Here is a 13,928-nt window from a genome sequence, read left to right on the forward strand (position 1 = left end):
TAGACTAGACTAGACTACTAGACTAGACTACTAGACTAGACTATAGACTAGACTATAGACTAGACTATAGACTAGCTAGAGACTAGACTATACTAGACTATAGACTAGACTATAGACTAGACATGAGACTAGACCTATTATACTACTATAGACTAGACTATAGACTTAGACTATAGATAGATATAGGACTAGCCTATAGACTAGACTACTAGACTAGACTATAGACTAGACTAGACAGACTATAGACCTAGGACTATAGACCTAGACTATAGACTAGACTATAGGACTAGACTATAGACTAGACTATAGACTAGACTATAGACTAGACTATAGACTAGACTATAGACTAGACTATAGACTAGACTATAGACTAGACTATAGACTAGACATAGACTACTATGACTAGACTATAGACTAGACTATAGACTAGCCTATAGAACTAGACTATAGACTAACTATAGACTAGACTATAGACTAGACTACTAGACTAGACTATAGACTAGACTATAGACTAGACTATAGACTAGACTATAGACTAGACTATAGACTAGACTATAGACTAGACTATAGACTAGACTATAGACTAGACTATAGACTAGACTATAGACTAGACTATAGACTAGACTATAGACTAGACTATAGACTAGACTATAGACTAGACTATAGACTAGACTATAGACTAGACTATAGACTAGACTATAGACTAGACTATAGACTAGACTATAGACTAGACTATAGACTAGACTATAGACTAGACTATAGACTAGACTATAGACTAGACTATAGACTAGACTATAGACTAGACTAGACTACTAGACTAGACTATAGACTAGACTATAGACTAGACTATAGACTAGACTATAGACTAGACTATAGACTAGACTATAGACTAGACTATAGACTAGACTATAGACTAGACTATAGACTAGACTATAGACTAGACTATAGACTAGACTATAGACTAGACTATAGACTAGACTATAGACTAGGAATGAAAATGTACTTGAGTTTTGGACAAGTTAACCAAAACGTTTTGAAAACTGACCATAAGTTTTTAAATGGACAAGGAATCAATAAAAGAAAACTTAATTATACTTAATTTTATAACTGATTGTTTTGAATCACTGAACCTGTTAGAGAACAAATATAGCTTCGGATATTTTAAAGTAATCCCAAGATTTGCAGCATTCGTATACTTTTTAAGTTTTGTTTATAAGTGTAAAGTTAGTTTCATTAACAAATTATTAAATATTGTTTAATAAAAAACAACAGCAATATATTTATTTCCTAAAAACTATTAAAAACCAAAAAAAAAAAAAAAATATCCATAATTATTAATAAAAATCTCTAGGGGTGCTAGACTGAGTTATAAGTACATAATATTGTATAATTATAAATTTATGCAATATTTAACTTTAACCTTAAAACTACAACTGAAAATATAATTATAAAAAACTTATTATTAAAAAAATATATATTAAACTAAAAAAATTACACTATATACGAGTAATATAATTATATCTACAATATTAAATATTTAATAAAAAATTATTTATTTAAAGAAACTATATTGAAAAGTAATATTTAAATAATAAAAAAATGAAATTGTAAATATATAACTAATTATTTAACAAGATCTACAACATACATACATATATTATTAAAAAATAATATTTAAAATTAAACAAACAAAAATATGCACTTGTTAAATGAAATTTAAAAAATTAAGTGAATAAAAAAATTAACAAAACGGCATAAACAGAGTAAAAAAGAGAACACAAAATATGGAAAAACATTGTCTTTCTTCAAAAAAACAAAAAAATACAATTAATGGTGCAATACTTCAAAATGTTATTTAAAAATAATAATAAATTGAAAATATAAAATATATTTGAAACAAAATATATATATTGTATATTATTAAACAGAAAAAAAAGAGGAAAATTAATAAAATATACACGTTATGGAACTGAAGAGAGAGAAACTTAAATGAAATTGTAGTTTTATTTATTATTTAGTTCAGCTGTTGTCCCCAATTTGGGGACAAATCGCCACATCTGGCGACATTGCAAGGAGTTTATTATTCAGAGCAGGATGAGGTGCACAGCAATATCATTTTTTTATATGCGCTGCGCCAAATTACAGTTGCCCTAGGGCCTAGGGATACGCAGCGGCCTAATTCCCACAAGAAATACACATGTTTGTGTGAGCTGCAAAGCCAAATCTGCTTATTCGCAGTAACTTTCTTATTATGTTATCTTGCGCCATCTATGTTTCATTAAAAATTAAATGTACGCTTATCAAAGACACTTTTTATTAGTTCAATTATACACTGACTGTGTTAGCCAGATGACGCAGTTTGTGAGACATGTCTCGCTGAGATATATTCAATCATGATGTTTATTTTGGGGAAAACTATGGCGATTTCAATTTAAAAATGGGGATTTTTGAGAACTTCCAGCCTAAGATTGGGGACATGAGTCAAAATTTTTCTGGCAACACTGGTTATATTTATTTTTTAGTTTACGACTCAGCATGAATTTGTTTCACCCACCGGGTGTTTTCTAGAGCTTTGACTTAGTTTAGCCAACAACCATTTGCATGTTTAGTGACTTGTAATCTGGTAACTCTTGAATAATTATATTTACAATATTGCACTGCAGATAGCTGTGTTTAGTGAATATTAAATTTCTGCTAAAAGGGAAAAATATTGCCAAGTCTCAAACCATTTTAATATTAATAAAGTAACCCAATAAACAATAAAATACACAAAGGAAATATAAAAGAACACAAAATAAGGCGTTTTAACAATGCTACGGAACTATAGATGATAGTTTGTACTGTAGATAATCTGGTCTATAGATCAGTTTATAGTTTTGACTATAGATCACTTTAAAGTTTTGACTATAGATCAGTCTATAGTCTGGACTATAGTTCAATCTATAGTCTGGACTATAGATCAATCTATAGTCTGGACTGTAGATCAATCTATAGTCTGGACTATAGGTCAGACTATAGTCTGGACTATAGATCATTCTATAGTCTGGACAATAGATCATTCATTCTATAGTCTGAACTATAGATCAGTCTAGAGTCTGGACTATAGGTCAGTCTATAGTCTGTAGTATTGAAGAGTTTATAGTCTGGACTATAGATAAGTCTATAGTCTGCACTATAGATCAGTCTATAGTCTGGACTGTATACCAGACTAAGGTCTGAACTATAGATCAGTCTATAGTCTGTACTATAGATCAGCCTATGGACTATAGATTAGTCATGTTGTCTGGACTATTGATCAGTCTATCAGGACTATAGATATGTTTATAGTCTGGACTGTAGATCGGTCTATAATCTGGACTACAGATAAGTTTGTAGTCTAGACTATAGATCAGTCTGTAGTCTGGTAGTCTGGTATAGTTTATATTCTGGACTATAGATCGGTCTATAAACTGGACTATAAATCAGTCTATAGACTGGATTATAAATCAGCCTATAGTTTGGATTAGAGATTAGTCTATAGTCTGGACTATAAATTAGTCTATGGTCTGGACTATAGATTAGTCTATAGTCTGGACTATAAATCATTCTATAGTCAGGACTATAAATCATTCTATAGTCTGGACTATAAATCAGTCTGTAGTCTTAGTCTGTAGTACGGACTATAGCTTAGTCTTAAGTTTGGTCTATAGACTAGTCTATAGTCTGAGCTATAGATTAGTATGGACTATAGGCCAGTCTGGATAATAGAGTAGTCTAAACTGTAGACTACTATATTCTCGACTATAGACCGACCTATAGACTGGACCATAGACCAGACTATTTATTTGTCTGGACAGTCTATGGTCTACCTATCTATGACCCAGACTATATACTAGAGAATGGATCATTCATTAGTCTTGACTAAAGACCAGTCTATAGTTTTGACTATAGTTACGATTATCAACGGTTCTAGAGCAGAAAATATATGGTCCATAGCCTTTAAATCTTTGCCCAACCTATCAAAACAACCACAATTCTCTCCTGCTTTCTACCACGAAATCCGTTCAATGTTTACACAAGAAAACATTTTCAGTTGCATCTATTTTTAACCTCCACATAGACTGAATTCTCTAAAAAAAATTTCCTTAGAAATCTTAACCATCTTTGGTTAAAACAACAATGTTTTTTTGGTAAAATTGCACATACCAAACAACAAGAGATGTTGCCTTTTTTTCTATTACATTTTTTGTCGTTTAGCTGTCTGTCTGTCATATCTGGTCTGGTCGTCTATGAGGATTGTTTTCTATTTAAAAACAAACATTTAATAATACCAAATATGATTTCAAATAGTAAATAATACAAAAAAATCTCAATAGTTAGAAAATGCAGTTTAAAGCCAAAAACAGATACGATTAAAAAGAAAATAAAGAATATTTTCCTATAGATATAGATATTTAATCATAAATAAACGTATTGCACCAACAAATGGTAGACAAAATATAAAAAGAAATAAAATGGACAAATTGTTTGAGATACATATAAGGCAGGCTTGTTTCAGGCACGATGTGGAAATTCGTATAAATATAGAGATGGTTAGCTAACGAATATTTCATTATGAAAAAAAAAAAAAAAAGAAATTAAACCAAAAACATGGAAATAATTAACATTGAATTTTTCAGCTACAAATATGGTTAAATAGAAATTTTTTCAAAATGCAGCTACTATAAATAGTAAAAGGAAAAAAACAATTGCCTGAGGTGGGGAGTTAATATATAGACATTTATGTAGCATACTTTAGAGGGACAAAAAATAAATATAAATTTTAAAGCTTTAGCAACAAACAACAAATAAACAATATGATAGATTGTTTTCAATTAAATATAAATTAATAAATGGATACAATGATTATGATGGAATTATTATTCCAAAGAATTCAACAAGATTTCTATTAAAGATACAATTTTTGGAGAACAATCGTAAAAACAGAATTAAAACAATTTAGGAAAGCACTAGCACGAAATAAAAACCAAGATTGTAAAAAAAAAATTGTAAAATTTTGTCTACTATTTACTTATCTATGAATGAATAATTCATAAATAAAACCATTAACTATTTGTGTCAAATAAGCTTAATTGTTGTTAATTAATATTTGTCACACGCTTTTTTCTAATGTTTTTTCTAAGACAACTATACAAAACTCTACCAGCGACAACAATGATAAAGAGAATTTTGCACAGAAAAAAAAATCTGCCGATTTGAAACCATTCAGCAATATTTCTATTATAAAAAACATAAATATTTTATTCGTAGAAATGGAAAAAAATAATACTTTTTAATAGAGACAATTAACCCAAAAGTCAATTGCAAAAAAAAAAAAAATAATGAAAAAATTAAAAAACGGCAAAAAGAACAAAAAAAATTAGTTAATAGTAGTCATATGAAACTGCGACAATACACTAAACACAAGTGATTGAAAGTCGGTAAAGCACGACTATGAGAAAAGCTACAATATTTGATAATAAAACCAACAACAAAATGTCCGTTTTTAATATCTCACGAAAACTAAAAATAATAGGAAATATAGTCTTCGAAAACTTTACATTTGCATAATATGTTGTCAACAGATGTTAAGAGAGGTCCTTTGGTCAATGTCTTTAAATGTTTACTCTTAAATCCAAGTAAATCTTGAGAATTTCATAATAATAAAGCTATACTTCTAACATATTAGTTTAGATCCGTTAGCGACATGTTTCGGAAATTCTACGGATTATAAAAGAAGTAAGATCGAGGTAGTCAACATGGAAGGTGATAGTTATTACTTGTGTAACACATAAGTTCTGGTAAGATATCTAAGTGCTTATCGTGCCTTGACGGCTTTATTTCACGCTGGCTTTTTTCATACACTGGGTAGACTTGAGACGGCCAACCACGCGTCCCTGAATCCTTCTATGAAGAACTCTGGTGGTAATTTTTGTACATGGATGTGGCGGTCCATGTACAAGCACTTTGCAGAAGTACTCGAGGTATCTAATCTCTTGCCATAGTAGGCCCGTTGCGGAATGACAGGCAGCATGGGACAATGCAACTACCCCAACATCTGGTGAAATCAATCTTCCGGTATACCGGAAGGTGTCAACCCTTATGATGTCATTATTTGCAATCTCCATTAATTAATGAACCATTTCAGTGCGTTCCTTAACCTTATAAGGCAACAGCACTTAGAGACGTATTTGGTAGTCCGAACTAAATAAATAAATCTGGATCAGGATGTGGGAATTTCCAAAGTCAATTCGAACCCAATAATTGCCCCGACAAGTTGAGTAGAAGGCCTCAACCATAAGTCGCGTAGCATGAAACATACTGTTGAGATGGCAACAGCATCGAGAACTTAACTGAAGTAAAATATCTACTAAATCAATACTTGTCTCCTGTCGGACAGAGGATACTTTCCCGATAGTTCACCTATTACATCAGTTCCATTCTTAGACCATAAAGAATGATCTACGGAATGCCTCGCAATTACCAAGTGTCAACCTGAAAATTACCCAACCTATACTGGCGGGCCCAGGAATCCAACATACCCAGTGACATCTGTTGAAATGGCAACAGCACCGGACAGAGAATCCAGACATACATATATGGCATTTGGATATATCAGTCCTTAAACCAACATTCTCTCCCCGTGAATTTGGGTTTAAACTACAGCCACTACGTGGATCCGGAAGGAAACTCAACCAACTGACCAGCCAAGACTATTCCTATTCATTATATGGTGCTGTGGTTCGATCCCATGTCAAATCATTCCAAGGAAAGGCCGAGGATACATTTGATCATCACCAGTTTATAGTCCCGGCAGACTAGAGGTATTTTCCCTGGGATATTGCAATAACACTAACATGGAGATTTCACCAAGGTAACATGATCCCGAAGAGACATAAGTTCTGACAGTCCCCAGTAAAATTATCTTTAAAATCTTAATTTCATGCGAAAAGGAAATTATCACAAAGGACAAAGAGCTAAAATCCTTTTTATGCTAAAGTACTGGGTATTTCGAGAATTCAAGTTGTTATAATGGTGACCCAACCGATTTTTTATTTTGTTGCCAATTCATTCTTAACTGTTCGATGTCTCCACATATACCAAAGGTATTCGACAATTATTTTGCTATAACTTACTTTAAAATATGAAAAAAATGTTGTCCGAACTGGGACGGTGATAACACACGATATCGAAGAAGTTGTAGTTGAGACCATAGACTTAAATGCAACACTGTTTACGGTTTAGTAAAACTAATGCTAAAGTAAGTCTGGCATAGATGTCCAATAAGATCAACTTTCTGATGTCTAATGTTTTTTGGACATTTATAGCGAATTCTCTCCTACAAAACATTGCTGTTGTTGTTCAATAATCTAATCCGAGAGTATTGCATCGAGTTCTAATTTGCACTACTTCAATTAGATCCATTGGACAAAGATAAGTAATGTTTACTGCGCTGAGTATGTGGGGACATCATGGAACATTATTTGAGGATCTGTAGTCATTTTGGGTTTTTTTATATAAAAATCCATTTTGCATTTCTAGATCCACATCCATTTTTAAATAAATTGTGTCCCATTGCTACTCTGATCTACTATAGGGTACCAAATCACAAGCAAATATGTGATTCCAATAAAAAAATTAAATATTTATGTAGTTCACAAAACAAAATCGAAATGTATGGCAAAGAATCGAAAAAAAAAAATAACGTTAAATGTCTGAAAAAGTACTTTAAGCGTAAGTCTGTCTATTTAAACAATTGCGTCCGACTGAATTTAATAAAAATCACACATGTTGTTAACATGTGTTTTTTTTTCGCAAAAAAAAAAAAAACGTATGAAAAGATAAAATGGAAATGAATAAAAAATTGGGGACAATATTAAACAGAAATTAAAAAAAATAATAATCAAAACAAAAAGCGATGATTTAAATTTTTAAGGTAATAAATATTTTAATGGCTGAACAGGCCGAAACAAAAAAGAAGAAGAAATTCCACAAAAAATGTTAAAGAAATTAAATTGTAATTTTTGTGCAAACATTTCATTACTTCTTATTAATAGCAGATAATTAACTTAAAAAGATAAACAAAACAAAACAAAACTTTTATGACATTATAAATGTCATTTTTGTATTGTTACGAATACACAAAATCCAACCAAAGAAGACAACAACAAAAGAAACTCATCTAAATTTTAAACACGTTCATTGAAAACCGAAAGAATTCACACAGTTGCTTTTGGTTGCAATAAAAACTCTTTTTTTCAACTTTAGCGTCATCATCATCTTCATCATATTCTGTTGCTTTATTTTCATCAACTTCTTCTTTATTTCGAACTTCTGTGAATTGTATTTGAACAAGGCTTGCGGTGGAGTTGGTTGAATATTATGTACCAAAGATTGTTTATAATCATTACTTCATCATTCCACATGCCATATAAGGTTCTTGCGTTTCTTTCAAAATCCATTCCATAAATCTGCAACTACACAAATGCATTAAGGATCAAAATGCGCAGTGGCCAGTATCATACACGTTTTGCAGTTGCAATTACTCGTAAAATATGCTTATGACAGGTTTTTCTCAAGAATTAAATTCAATACTCACTACGAACAGCAGCTATGATCTTAAAATCACCCGCTCTTTGGTTATAATAACAGCAATTGTTTGTTGTGTTGTTGTAGTAGATGGATCGATGATGGTTGTTTGATCGGCTGTTTAGTTGATCTTGTTGCTCATTTATGTTTACTGCAAGACATTGATGGCATTCTATCACACCATTACATTTAATATATTTCTCAGTTCTATATTCGTAAACGAATAACTTTGACATAGATTGTACGATCGTTTTTGTTTTGTTTGCAGGAGGATTTGAATTACAGTTGTTAAATATTAATTGGAATTTATTGCATTAAATACTGTATGCAGTGTAGTGACTAAGTGTTTCATTTTAATTGGTGAGGATTTCATGGATGAATTGAAATCAGAAAAGATAAAGTATAAGTTTCATTAATCTATTTGGAATGTCTTAAACAAAAGTTATTTATTGGAGCGTTATTTAACGATCTACAGCACATTTTAGATGAGTGATCACAGTTGTTCACTATTTACTCAATTGGAACGTTATTTAAGGATCTATAGACGATTTTAGATTTTTCATATAAAAATCCATTTTTGATGGCAAATATGAATGATCACAGATTTTCACTATTTACTCAATTGGAGCGTTATTTAAGGATCTACAGCCGATTTTAGGATTTTCATATAAAAAAAAATTTTTGATGGAAAATATAAATCATCACAGATTTTCATTGTTTTCTTAATTGAAGCGTTATCTAAGGATTTACAGCCGGTTTTAGATTTTTCATATAAAAATACATTTTTGATGGAAAATATGAATGATCACAGATTTTCACTATTTACTCAATTTAAGGATCTACAGCCCATTTTAAATTTTTAATATAAAAATCCATTTTTTATGGAAAATATGAATGATCACAGATTTTCACTATTTACTCAATTGGAGCGTTATTAAAGGATCTACAGCCGATTTTAGGATTTTCATATAAAAATGCATTTTTGATGGAAAATATGAATGATCACAGATTTTCACAATTTACTTTATTGGAGTGTTATTTAAGAATCTACAGCCGATTTTAAGTTTTTTATATAAAAATCCATTTTTGATGAAAAATATGAATGATCACAGATTTTAACTGTTTTCTTAATTGGAGCGTTATTTAGGGATCTACAGCCGATTTTAGATTTTTCATACAAAAATCCATTTTATATGGAAAATATGAATGATCACAGATTTTCACTATGTTCTCAATTGGACCGTTATTTAAGGATCTACAGCCGAATTTAGGTTCTTCATATAAAAACCAATTTTTGATGGAAAATATGAGTGATCACAGATTTTCCCTATTTACTCAATTGGAGCGTTATTTAACAATATACAGCCGATTTTTAGGTTTTTCATATAAAAATGCATTTTTAATGGAAAATATGAATGATCACAGATTTTCCCTATTTACTCAATTGGAGCGTTATTTAACAACCCACAGTCGATTTTAGGTTTTTCATATAAAAATCCATTTTTGATGGAAAATGTGAATGATCACAGATTTTCACTATTTACTCAATTGGAGCGTTATTTAAGGAACTACAGCCGATTTTAGATTTATCATGTAAAAATCCATTTTTGATGGAAAATATGAATGATCACAGATTTCCACTGTTTACTCAATTGGAGTGTTAATTAAGAACCTACAGCCGATTTTAGGTTTTTCATATAAAAATCCATTTTAGATGGAAAAAATGAATGATCACAGATTTTCACTATTTACTCAATTGGAGCGTTATTTAACGATCTACAGCTGATTTTAGGTTTTTCGTATAAAAATCCATTTTTGATGGAAAAAATGAGTGATCACAGTTTTTCACTATTTACTCAATTAGAGCGTTATTAAAGGATCTACAGCCGATTTTAGGTTTTTCATATAAAAATCCTTTTTTGATGGAAAATATAAATGATCACAGATTTTCACTATTTACTCAATTGGAGCGTTATTTAAGGATCTACAGCCCATTTTAGGTTTTTCATATAAAAATCCTTTTTTGATGGAAAATATAAATGATCACAGATTTTCACTATTTACTCAATTTTAGCACTATTTAGGGATCTAAAGCCGATTTTAGGTTTTTTTATATAAAAATGCATTTTTGATGGAAAATATGAATGATCACAGATTTTCACTATTTACTTAATTGGAGCGTTATTTAACGATCTACAGCTGATTTTAGGTTTTTCCTATAAAAATCCATTTTTGATGGAAAATATGAATGATCACAGATTTCTACTATTTACTCAATTGGAGCGTTATTTAGTGATCTACAGCCGATTTTAGGTTTTCCATATAAAAATCCATTTTTGATGGAAAATATGAATGATCACAGATTTTCACTGTTTACTCAATTGGAGCGTTAATTAAGAATCTACAGCCGATTTTAGGTTTTTCATATAAAAATCCATTTTTGATGGAAAATATAATTGATCGCAGATTTTCACTATTTACTCAATTGGAACGTTATTTAAGGATCTATAGACGATTTTAGATTTTTCATATAAAAATCCATTTTTGATGGAAAATATGAATGATCACAGATTTTCACTGTTTACTCAATTGGAGCGTTAATTAAGAATCTACAGCCGATTTTAGGTTTTTCATATAAAAATCCATTTTAGATGGAAAAAATTAATGATCACAGATTTTCACTATTTACTTAATTGGAGCGTTATTTAACGATCTACAGCTGATTTTAGGTTTTTCCTATAAAAATCCATTTTTGATGGAAAATATGAATGATCACAGATTTTCACTATTTTCTCAATTGGAGCGTTATTAAAGGATCTACAGCCGATTTTAGGTTTTTCATATAAAAATCCATTTTTGATGGAAAATATGAACGATTTTAGGTTTTCATATAAAAATCCATTTGTGATGAAAACTATGTATGATCACAGATTTTCACTATTTACTCAATTGGAGCGTTATTTAACAATCTACAGCCGATTTTAGGTTTTTCATATAAAAATCAATTTTTGATGGAAAATATCAACGATTTTAGGATTTCATATAAAAATCCATTTGTGATGGAAAATATGAATGACCACAGATTTTCACTATTTACTATTGGAGCGTTATTTAAGGATCTACAGCCGATTTTAGGTTTTTCATATAAAAATCCATTTTTGATGGAAAATATGAATGATCACAGATTTTCACTATTTACTCAATTTGAGCGTTATTTAAGGATCTACAGCTGATTTTAGGTTTTTCGTATAAAAATCCATTTTTGATGGAAAATATGAATGATCACAGTTTTTCACTATTTACTCAATTGGAGCGTTATTAAAGGATCTACAGCCGATTTTAGGTTTTTCATATAAAAATCTATTTCTGATGAAAAATATGAATGATCACAGATTTTCACTATTTACTTAATTGGAGCGTTATTTAACGATCTACAGCCGATTTTAGGTTTTTCATATAAAAATCCATTTTTGATGGAAAATATGAATGAGCACAGATTTTCACTATTTACTCAATTGGAGCGTTATTTAAGGATCTACAGCCTATTTTAGGTTTTTCATATAAAAATCCATTTTTGATGGAAAATATGAATAATCACAAATTTTCACTATTTTCTCAATTGGAGCGTTATAAAAGGATCTACAGCCGATTTTAGGTTTTTCATATAAAAATCCATTTTTGATGGAAAATATGAACGATTTTAGGTTTTCATATAAAAATCCATTTGTGATGAAAACTATGAGTGATCACAGATTTTCACTATTTACTCAATTGGAGCGTTATTTCAGGATCTACAGCCGATTTTAGATTTTTCATATAAAAATCCATTTTTGATGGAAAATATGAATGATCACAGATTTTCATTATTTTCTTAATTGGAGCGTTACTTAAGAATCTACAGCCGATTTTAGGTTTTTCATATAAAAATCCATTTTAGATGGAAAAAATTAATGATCACAGATTTTCACTATTTACTTAATTGGAACGTTATTTAACGATCTACAGCTGATTTTAGGTTTTTCCTATAAAAATCCATTTTTGATGGAAAATATGAATGATCACAGATTTTCACTATTTTCTCAATTGGAGCGTTATTAAAGGATTTACAGCCGATTTTAGGTTTTTCATATAAAAATCCATTTTTGATGGAAAATATGAATGATCACAGATTTTCACTATTTACTCAATTGGAGCGTATGAGTAAATAGTATATGAATGATCACAGATTTTCACTGTTTACTCAATTGGAGCGTTAATTAAGAATCTACAGCCGATTTTAGGTTTTTCCTATAAAAATCCATTTTCGATGGAAAATATGAATGATCACAGATTTTCACTATTTTCTCAATTGGAGCGTTATTAAAGGATCTACAGCCGATTTTAGGTTTTTCATATAAAAATCCATTTTTGATGGAAAATATGAATGATCACAGATTTTCACTATTTTTTCAATTGGAGCGTTATTAAAGGATCTACAGCCTATTTTAGGTTTTTCATATAAAAGTCCATTTTTGATGGAAAATATGAATGATCATAGATTTTTACTATTTTCTCAATTGGAGCATTATTTAAGAATCTACAGCCGATTTTAGGTTTTTCATATAAAAATCCATTTTTGATGGAAAATATGAATGATCACAGATTTTCACTATTTACTCAATTGGAGCGTTATTTAAGAATCTACAGCCGATTTTAGATTTTTCATATAAAAATCCATTTTTGATGGAAAATATGAATGATCACAGATTTTTACTATTTTCTCAATTGGAGCGTTATTAAAGGATCTACAGCCGATTTTAGGTTTTTCATATAAAAATCCATTTTTGATGGAAAATATAATTAATCACAGATTTTCACTATTTACTCAATTGGAACGTTAATTAAGGATCTATAGACGATTTTAGTTTTTCATATAAAAATCCATTTTTGATGGAAAATATGAATGATCACAGATTTTCACTATTTACTCAATTGGAGCGTTATTTAAGAATCTACAGCCGATTTTAGGTTTTTCATATAAAAATCCATTTTTGATGGAAAATATGAATGATCACAGATTTTCATTATTTTCTTAATTGGAGCGTTACTTAAGAATCTACAGCCGATTTTAGGTTTTTCATATAAAAATCCATTTTTGATGGAAAATATGAATGATCACAGATTTTCATTGTTTTCTTAATTGGAGCGTTATCTAAGGATTTACAGTCGGTTTTAGATTTTTCATATAAAAATCCATTTTTGATGGAAAATATGAATGATCACTAATTTTCATTGTTTTCTTAATTGGAGCGTTATCTAAGGATTTACAGCCGGTTTTAGAT

General features: G+C 29.9%; 1 long non-coding RNA gene across 1 annotated transcript; it reads right to left on the minus strand.

Moving 5' to 3' along the window:
* Nucleotides 1-8,112: 8,112 nt before the first annotated feature.
* On the minus strand, nt 8,113-8,754 carry LOC119605904. Its single transcript, XR_005231613.1, has 2 exons — nt 8,618-8,754; nt 8,113-8,495 (listed from the first exon to the last, which is right to left on the minus strand). It is a non-coding gene; the product is annotated as an uncharacterized LOC119605904 (long non-coding RNA).
* Nucleotides 8,755-13,928: the final 5,174 nt, after the last annotated feature.

The sequence above is a fragment of the Lucilia sericata genome, unplaced genomic scaffold (assembly GCF_015586225.1).
Source record: "Lucilia sericata isolate MDLA Ls3-8-SP2 unplaced genomic scaffold, ASM1558622v1 Contig000531F_arrow, whole genome shotgun sequence".
Taxonomy (NCBI): domain Eukaryota; kingdom Metazoa; phylum Arthropoda; class Insecta; order Diptera; family Calliphoridae; genus Lucilia; species Lucilia sericata.